Genomic DNA, 9,153 nt, shown 5'->3' on the forward strand with positions numbered 1-9,153 from the left:
GTTGTTAAAACTTCTATAATCCCAAACACCTAGGGCTCGCATGTGTGCTTTTCACTAACAGAGTAAACAGGCTCCCTGTGCTCCTGTCCCTGGGCACGGAGACGTCCCCCCCGCAGTGACCCATGTTACTGACCACCCGGTGCCTGCACTGAGCTCTTGGGAGCAGCAGCGGGGAGATCAGGGCAATTTGGGCCTGCCACTTTGATGCACAGAGTTTTGCTTTGTGGTCATAGGCCTATCTTTCAATAAATAAATAAAATCAGAGATGGTTTCCTTTACCTGATGGGACTTCTTGGATTACAGTAATCATCAGAGTAGTTCTTAAAATGCAGGGGTGTAAATTTATATATACAACTGTCAGATAGAAAGGGAAAAACTCACCCCTTAAATTACCAGCATCTTAGGCTGTTCAGTCCTGATACTAAGCCATGGAAAACACTCTGCACTGGCAGCGCCGTTGTTTATGTCCTCAGAAAAACTAAAACAGGCTAATATATGCAATACAGATTAAACCAAATGGAATGTAATCTTCACAATTATAATTTCCTTTTGAGATCTACACAGGTTAGACTTTCTATATAATTAAATCTATAGATTGCCTTTGAACGCTTACCTTGCAATTCCTTGAGCTCTGATGAAAAGTGTGCTGTTCACCATGACAAGATTTATTGCACCTAGCACTCTATATTATAGCTGCTCTGCTAACCACAGTAAACAAGATATGAAAAGCAATCATACAGATAATGCCATGGAAGAACAAGTGCTAGCTTCATCTTTAACCCTTTCACCTGCCTAAGTGCTGCATAATGCAGGTCCACATTTTTGCTGCACCATCCAACCTGACGGAGTAAGGATTTTGTTTCTGCAGTAACAGAGTCAGAGCCTGGATTTCTCTTCTCCTAATTCTCCCATTTCTAAGGACCAGTATTATTCGGAGAGCCTGGCTTAGTTCTGTTGCTATCAAAGAGCACAGCCCATGCCCGGAGGAAAAATAAATAAGCGGAGCGAGGCTAGCTGCTACGTTGTGTGCTAATTATCAAGAGTGACAGGGCAGGATGGTTGCCCTCCCTGTGGGAACCGAGCTTTGCTGCCCTTCAGCCTGCGTTTAAGGCCTGATCACTGCGGGCTTGAAGTCCACCCTTTCCAAGGGGCCTGAGCGGGGCTAGGACAGACCTGCACTGCTCTGGTCTCAGGGGTGCTGCCCAGCGAGATGCTCTCAGCTCATGACACAGTAATTTCCTTAGCAATGTTTTGCATCACAGAAGCCTGGATTTGACCCTGGAGACCTGCAAACATTATTTAAAGGGTGAATTTCCAAGTGAAGGTCAAGTGGAGCCACATAAGCTTAATCAAGTCACTGTTCACAAGTGGACTGGAGCTCTCACTGGTCACACGCCGGAGAATATTCCCACAGCTCCTATTTTATTTTTCCTTTAAATCTTCACCAGTCCAGAAAGAAACAATCACACAGAATCACACAGAATCGCTGAGGTTGGAAGGGACCTCTGGAGATCATCTAGTCCAACCCCCCTGCTCAAGCAGGGTCACCTAGAGCACATTGCACAGGATTGCATCCAGGCGCGTTTTGAATATCTCCAGAGAAGGAGACTCCACCACCTCTCGGGGCAACCTGTTCCAGTGCTCTGTCACCCTCACAGTGAAAAAGTTTTTCCTCATGTTCAGATGGAAGTGTCTGTGTTTCAGTTTGTGCCCGTTGCCTCGCGTCCTGTCGCTCGGCACCACTGAAAAGAGTCTGGCTCCATCCTCTCGACACCCTCCCTTCAGATACTTGTACACGTTGATAAGATCTCCTCTCAGCCTTCTCTTCTCCAAGCTAAACAGGCCCAGCTCCCTCAGCCTTTCCTCATAAGAGAGATGCTCCAGTCCCCTAATCATCTTTGTGGCCCTTTGCTGGACTCGCTCCAGTAGTGCCACATCCCTCTTGTACTGGGGAGCCCAGAACTGGACGCAGTACTCCAGATGTGGCCTCAGCAGGGCTGAGTAGAGGGGGAGAATCACCTCCCTCGACCTGCTGGCAACACTCTTCCTGATGCACCCCAGGATACCATTGGCCTTCTTGGCCACAAGGGCACATTGCTGCCTCATGCTTAACTTGGTGTCCACCAGCACTCCCAGGTCCTTCTCCGCAGAGCTGCTTTCCAGCAGGTCAACCCCCAACCTGTACTGGTGCATGGGGTTATTCCTCCCCAGGTGCAGGACCCTGCACTTGCCTTTGTTGAACTTCATGAGGTTCCTCTCTGCCCACCTCTCCAATCCGAAGACAAGAGCAGCAATGACAACAATGAAAAAATCTATTTCTTGACATTCCTATTCAAGTAATGTAAACAATGAACGCATATTCCTTGCATCTAATCAAATAAAGCCCTGCTAAATTTTAGCACACAGGGAGAATGAAGAAGCAAGCAGACACTTGTTTCCTACCTTATACAGGGGAACAATTGGCCATTTCAACCCCGAGGAACGAGAAATGCTCTACAAGCAGGAATTCACTGCTCTACGCATACGATTGTACCAGTTTATGGGGCAGATAAACCACAGCCCAGAGAGGTGAAAGAATTTAATGAAGGTCACACAGCAAGTTGGAGGCAAAAGTAGAAATAGAGCTCGGGAATTCTGGTTTCTGCACTGCAGTAATCACATTACCATTAAAGTATTTTCTGCCCCCAAACTCTGTTAACTATTTACAAACAGGGTAGAGACTGTAGAGAGCTACTTTATTGCTCCTTTTCATAGGGAGAATTGATTTCCTTTCTTCCCTGCCCACTTTTTTTCTGGTTTTAACTCCCTATCTCCAGTCAGACAGAAGCTAACACAGTACTTTTCCACACTGAAATATCTCACAATAATAAATGCCTTGTAAGTAATTCCAGTGTTGCTCTGAGATCAGGCAATGGCAGGAGAAGGGGGGCAGAAGAGCTTTGCATTTAAGTACAGACCAAATTGTACTATCAAGGGAAGAAAAGTTAAAACGTGCTGGAAATAAATGTAAAAATAGACCAGGGTGTGCAGTCCAAACAGAGTGTATATTTAGTAGTTCTGAATGGGAAAGAGAGCAGAACATTCCTGGAAAGTGGTCAAAAAGCACCCAAGGAAGATTAAAAGATTTCCAAGCAGAAATTTTTAAGGCAGGTTGCTATGGATTTCGGAGAAGGGTGTTAATCTCTGACCCTCATAACAAAATACATTCCCCAAATGCCACTTTTCCAGGAAATGTAAGAAGGATATTAGTTCTGGAAATCTCTAAGAAATGAATAATTTCATACACAGCACTTCTGAAATACACAGGACCTTCAACCCATCAACAGATAGGCCTGGGAAGGATCGGGAGAAGTGACCTAACCCTTTCTTCAGCCTGTCAGTTGGGGGAAAACACTCTGACAGACGTTATCCAGGCTCTTCTTAAAGATTTCTTGAGAAGGAGACTGTCCCATCCACCTCTTTTAGGCAATCCAGTCACTGGCCTCACTTTTTCTAACGCCTAATAGGTACCTCGCTTGCTGCAGCTTGCCTCTGTTTTTCCTTGCCTCATCCACCAAATATGAAAAATTTTCACACACTTTAATCAAAGAAACTTTTGCAGGATTGAGTCTTCTAGCATTACACAGAGACAGCAGGAGGCTGTAATCTTCTGAGAAAATGACACTAATAAGAACGAGGATTTCCTAGCAAATATTTCCCTTGTTGCATCTCTTAAGAAAATAAACCTCTGTAGCATCTGCTGCTTTTACAGCTCTACAGCGTGACACATCTGCTGGAGACAGGATGTGTAAGAGAGAGGGTGAAAGGCACAGCAGACCTCCAAGAGCCCACTGAAAGCAGCTGATGACAAAACATTTGCCTTTACAAACATGGTTCCCCACAACTTAAGATAATTTAGACCCATTGATTTTTGCCCCAGCTGAGAAACAGGCCAAGATCTGCATGCAACAATGAATACGCTGATTTTAAAAGATTAACAACGAAGAGCCAAAGCCAGACCTAGCATCACTTTGGGCTGCTGAGGGACAGCAAAGGCACAGCACGTTCACTCCCTGGTCTTGGGCAGCCCTAGGGCACTGGTATAACTTGCTCCACATCTGCTGGTTCTCCTGCAGGTGTTTGAGCGGTTCTCCCATTCCTGCCTCCCCTTTGCAGAAGGCTCCAAGCTTTCATCCAAGATGAAACTTGTGCTATGCTGCAATGAGGGAAAATTAGAAACTCAAGACATCCTGCTTGGGTAAAGAGCCCAAATTTATCACCGGGAAAATGGTCCTCTATGGCAAATGATCCCATGAATGGGTTTCCTGAAATACTCTAAATACTCCAGAAAGCAGCTGATTTCTCAGAATAGGCAGAGACAAAATAAAGGTTTGTCCCGATAGTCCAAGAAATGAAAAATCAACCTCAGTAACAAATAGCAGGGAAGTAAAGCCAATGTTTGCAGAAGAAGTGCACAAGCCTATTTGATCAAAGTGGTCCCACAAGCCTCTATCCAGGACACAAAAGCAATGATCATTCTCACCAGGTACTAGGGTTTTAGTCTATTTGTAATATAATAGGAGAATTTCACAGAGATTTCTGCTTTATTGATTTTGCCTAATGGAACATGTTTGTATCCTAGGGGCACTATGCACTTTAGTCTGTACAACATATATAAAGGGTAAGAGAGATGCTTTGCTCCTATTCTAGTTGACTGACAGCATTTAATTAATCTGGGAGCTGCAGGGCAGGTTCTTAGTGCAACCAAAAAATCTAAAGACAAAACATCAATTTATGCTCTGAATGCCCCAGTGCATTATCATCGTACTCTTAGAGCATATAAACTGGAGGCTACAAGGCGGACTGCTAGAAGCGGTTGAATGTCTGTCAGATTTTCCCCCCATAGGTCTCTGCCAGACATTCTTTATCCTTCAGAACATCAGACACCTTCAGTAGGAGGTTCTCTTTGATACTGATTTTCTCTCTGATTCTCCTGGCACAGATAAAGGAAAGTTTCCTTTATACTGGGAGGTGTAATGAAAGTGCACGGCGTTTCATTATCTACAACCATGCACAGCACAAAGGAGTTGTGCAGGTTCTTTGGGAGCATCCTGTAACACACCAGTGGGTTGTTCTTGGTTGTTAACCAGCTCCTCTACTGTTCCTAAATGTCACCACCATGCAGTGCGTTGTCACTGAGCCTGAATATAGCCTGCACGGATGGTGGGGTGCAACTTAGCATAAACCCTTTTTTTGGCTCCGCACTTTTTTCTGCATCTTGTGTCATCAGTCAATTGTTGACCTACTAGAAAACCATCACTAGTCTTCTTTTAACAGCTTTGGATCTAAATTTAGAATGCTAACCTTTAAAAATGATTTTTGTTTTGTTTTTCTTTACAGGATTCACTCCCTGTCAATGCTACACGCTGTCAACCACTTTGCTGTTCCAGTCTCTCTCCTTTTATTCCCACCACCAGCAAATACCTTCTGTCCACTCGGAAGTCACTGTTAAACATCATCTGGCTCTGTTCACCGTAGGTCAGCTAGCTAAAAAACAATTTCTAAAAATAAACATTTTTCATAAGCCTATCCATGCCAGAGTAGAGCTAATGCCTCCATATGTCATCAGGGAACCATGCAGATTAGGTCAACATTTTGAAAACTGTCCAGTAATTTGAGGTCCTTGGGAGCTCCCACCTGGATGCACAGGACTCTTAGCAAGTATTGCGGGCCAATAGAAGTGGATTGACAAAACCCTCTCAGGACACTACATTGTCCAAATTTCCTCTTGCTCTGCCAGTCTGAGCATGGTGACTACAAAAAAACAGTAGGCAATCATCTTTGGAGAGGTAATGTTTCCAAGGAATTAACCAAAAAGGGGGAGAAAAATCTGTCACAAACAGCTTTGTTTTCAATCTCCCAGACTTGACAGGGAATACACGATTTAGGGAAATGTCCAGGAAACAAATGATTTTGCGACCTGGCATGGCACCCTCCCCACTTAAGTGACAACAAGCCATTTTCTGACACCAGATGTAGACCAGATTTTGAGACGAATAGTTGATTCACTGTGAAAAGCGAGTGTTGATTGACTTGGCTTCTTCCGAACATATTGCTACTCGGAGATTAAAGACCATGTGGTAAGGATTTAGGAAACTGCTGAATTTTAAGGGAGCATGTCTCAGCTACAAAGCAACAAAGAAAGAAGGAATCTGTCTTTATTGTTTTTCAAACTTGTTTGCACTTTTGTAGGCTTTCAAAATTGGGAGATTGGGATTTTTTAGACTTTTTTAAAAACATGATGGCAAAACCTACCCCTACACTGCTCAAGGTTGCTCAGAAGAGGGCTGGTTCTGGTACCTGCAGGCTCAGATTCCCTTGCCCTGGGCTTTGTTCTCACTGTGCGTTCCCCAACAAAAAGGCTTCAAGCTTCCTTAGCATTTTGAGAAATAGTGCAGAATGAGGGACCCACATACGGAAAAAAACCAGAAAGACAACACATAAGTACAATCTCTGCCATTAAGAGGTTTCTTTGGTGCAAGACTAAGGTTTCTTTTCCTTCCCATTTCAGGAAAAGCTTAATGGGACTACAAGGGCTTCCTTGTGCTAAAATGCTAACCTGAACTACGATTTATGTACCGTAAGAGAAGCCATGCTAAGGCCACCAATTCTTTTTAAGAGTTCCTCCATGGAGATTCAAGGATGGTTAGACAGCCCCTTCAACAGTTCACTCAAGTTATACTTCCCTGACTGCTCTTGTGGAGACAAAACCAAGTATCTCATAGCTGTGCACGAGAAGCGGCAAAGATCTTAGGCATCATGGGAGCATGAGCCATAAGCAACCAGATCTTTGTCTCCCAGTGTTGGCTTGGGACAGGCTGCTTTGCTTTCTGCTCTGTACGATCAAGACAGCAAGCACCGGCACGTTTCAGAGAAGTGGGTGGACAACTGAGACACATCTGTCTGAGCAGACACTGTGCCAACCAGGGCTGCTACTATCCCTGCTAAAGTATCATGAAACAGCAATGAGTTCCTGGTGTGCCCTAAAAACTAACTCCTGCTATACAACCTGATAAGCTTTTTGTCTGTCATCAGCAGCGATAGAATAAATAATGGTTAAAACTCAGCATCAGGTGCCTGATCTTTAGTTCTTAAATTAAAAGTGGATGCAGCAAGTGGGGAAGTGTGTAGGAAGGTGCCCTACCCCTTAGCAAATTCTTCACCATCCCATCTGCCTTCCCACATGTTAAATCCTGGAGACGCCACTGGAGTACAGATAACTGGATACTGGATTACAGCCAGCTCTATGCAAGTAAGGGCACATTCAAGCCCAAGATACTTTCTGGTATCAGGATCGAGCTTCCTTTCTAACAACTAAAGATGCTTAAAGGGCATTATAATAGCTGCCTGAGCATCAGAGACACTCCCATTTCTGTTTGATCTCTTCATGCGATAATGCATGGTCAAATCTACACAAGGTTTGCAAAGGACTGAATCTGCTCTCTTCAGAGACAGCTGGGAATACCCCTGGAAAAATGTGAAAAACACAGCATGTGTTGGGACCAGTGCCTCTCCTGCATTATTCCATGTAAATATAAGCAATCTGACCCCTCCAAAGAGACTTTGCATTTCTCAGAAAATGACCATCTGTTAGGCAACAAGGGGCACTCATTATTTAAATTAAGAATCTATTCCCTACTGCCATTTTCTCTCACAGCTCGTTATAAGAGAATCTCTCAAACATCCCATTCCCCTAGCAGAATAAGCCAAGTTGACAACTTACCATCTCCTTTCCTAGAAGCTATCACCCATAAACACCAAACTAAAAGATGCCAAAATATGTGGAACAAAAGTGTGCTGGACTTGCCATCCAAGGGAGTGATGGAAACTAGAGAATATGCATAGAGGGCCCAATAAACTGTGAGCCCATGAAAGTGGCTCTTGGGCAACTTATTGAGATCTACCTTTTTTTTTTGAGGGGACTAGGTATCAGTGACCTCTGTGAGTCACATGGAGGTCCATTCGCAGGCCGGGGGTGGCAGAGGCTGCCCTTGCGTGTTGCCGATTGCACACTGTATGGGCTGCTGCACATGCACTGTTACCGCTCCTGAACATTTCCAAATAACCTGCACTGGGAGAAAGAAGGTGAAGCCTCCCAAATATCACAGGTTGTCCTCTGTGAAGCATGGCAACACCTTATATGCAATTGCAGAAACGTAGGAATGGGAGGAAACTCAGCAGAGCATCTACTCCCACTGTTTTCTCCACTGTCTGTTGCTGAAGAAGAGACAGTCCTGGGACAGGCAGGCTTATTTCTAGCTAGTTTCTCTTGTAAATCAAGAGGCATTTTTTCATCAGGCCAAAAAAATCATATCAATAAACCCTCAACTTGACATGATTTGCTAAATGACTCTCGTTGTAGGGCTGCACAGTTCAGAGAACCATTAATAAGAAAGCAGAGAAGGGATCAGGCACTGAAGCTAATAGGCCTCTGCACATTTGCTGCTCTGCCTCGGGCTTTCCGCAGGCAGCCACCTCATCTCTCCGGGCCTCATTTCCAAGCTGTAGAATAGACGTTACAGAAAAGCCCTATTTCTCATGGCCTGGGGGGGACTCAAAAAAAGTAAAGACCGTGAGATATCCAGATACTTCAGTGGTGAAAATAAGTGAGGCTGGCTATTAGCCCACCTTAGAAATACCCAGTAACTGCTTAGTGACTGGCTGTTGGAGTCGGTCCAGTTTTTAACAGACTGCTGTCGCTGTCACAAAATGCCCAGTCCACCAGAGATTTAGCGGGTATGAAAATGTCTGACTTCCCTGCGGCTTGAAAGACAGCACGGGGAAGCTCGTGCCAGCCACGATTAGAGAATGCTGGGCTTTGGGTTGACAATTGCTCATCATCTAGAGGTACTACGCAAACTATGAACTCTTTGCTGGAGGCAAGTTGCATGGCCAAGCACCGGAAAGGACTGTGAAGTACTCAAACTCTCAGCTGGAAAGAGCCTTGGGAGTGCAAACTATTTATTAAATCAGAGAAACATCAAAATGCTTTTAATATGTTATGTGAAGGGGAATTCATCTTTTTTTAAATTATTTTTAATAAGGAAAATTTTAAACATTGTCAGAGGAATGGGATCTATTCAAAATAGCTGTAGATTCTCTACAAGCAATCCC

This window comes from Apteryx rowi, unplaced genomic scaffold (assembly GCF_003343035.1).
Source record: "Apteryx rowi isolate R43461 unplaced genomic scaffold, aptRow1 scaffold_2, whole genome shotgun sequence".
Lineage (NCBI taxonomy): Eukaryota > Metazoa > Chordata > Aves > Apterygiformes > Apterygidae > Apteryx > Apteryx rowi.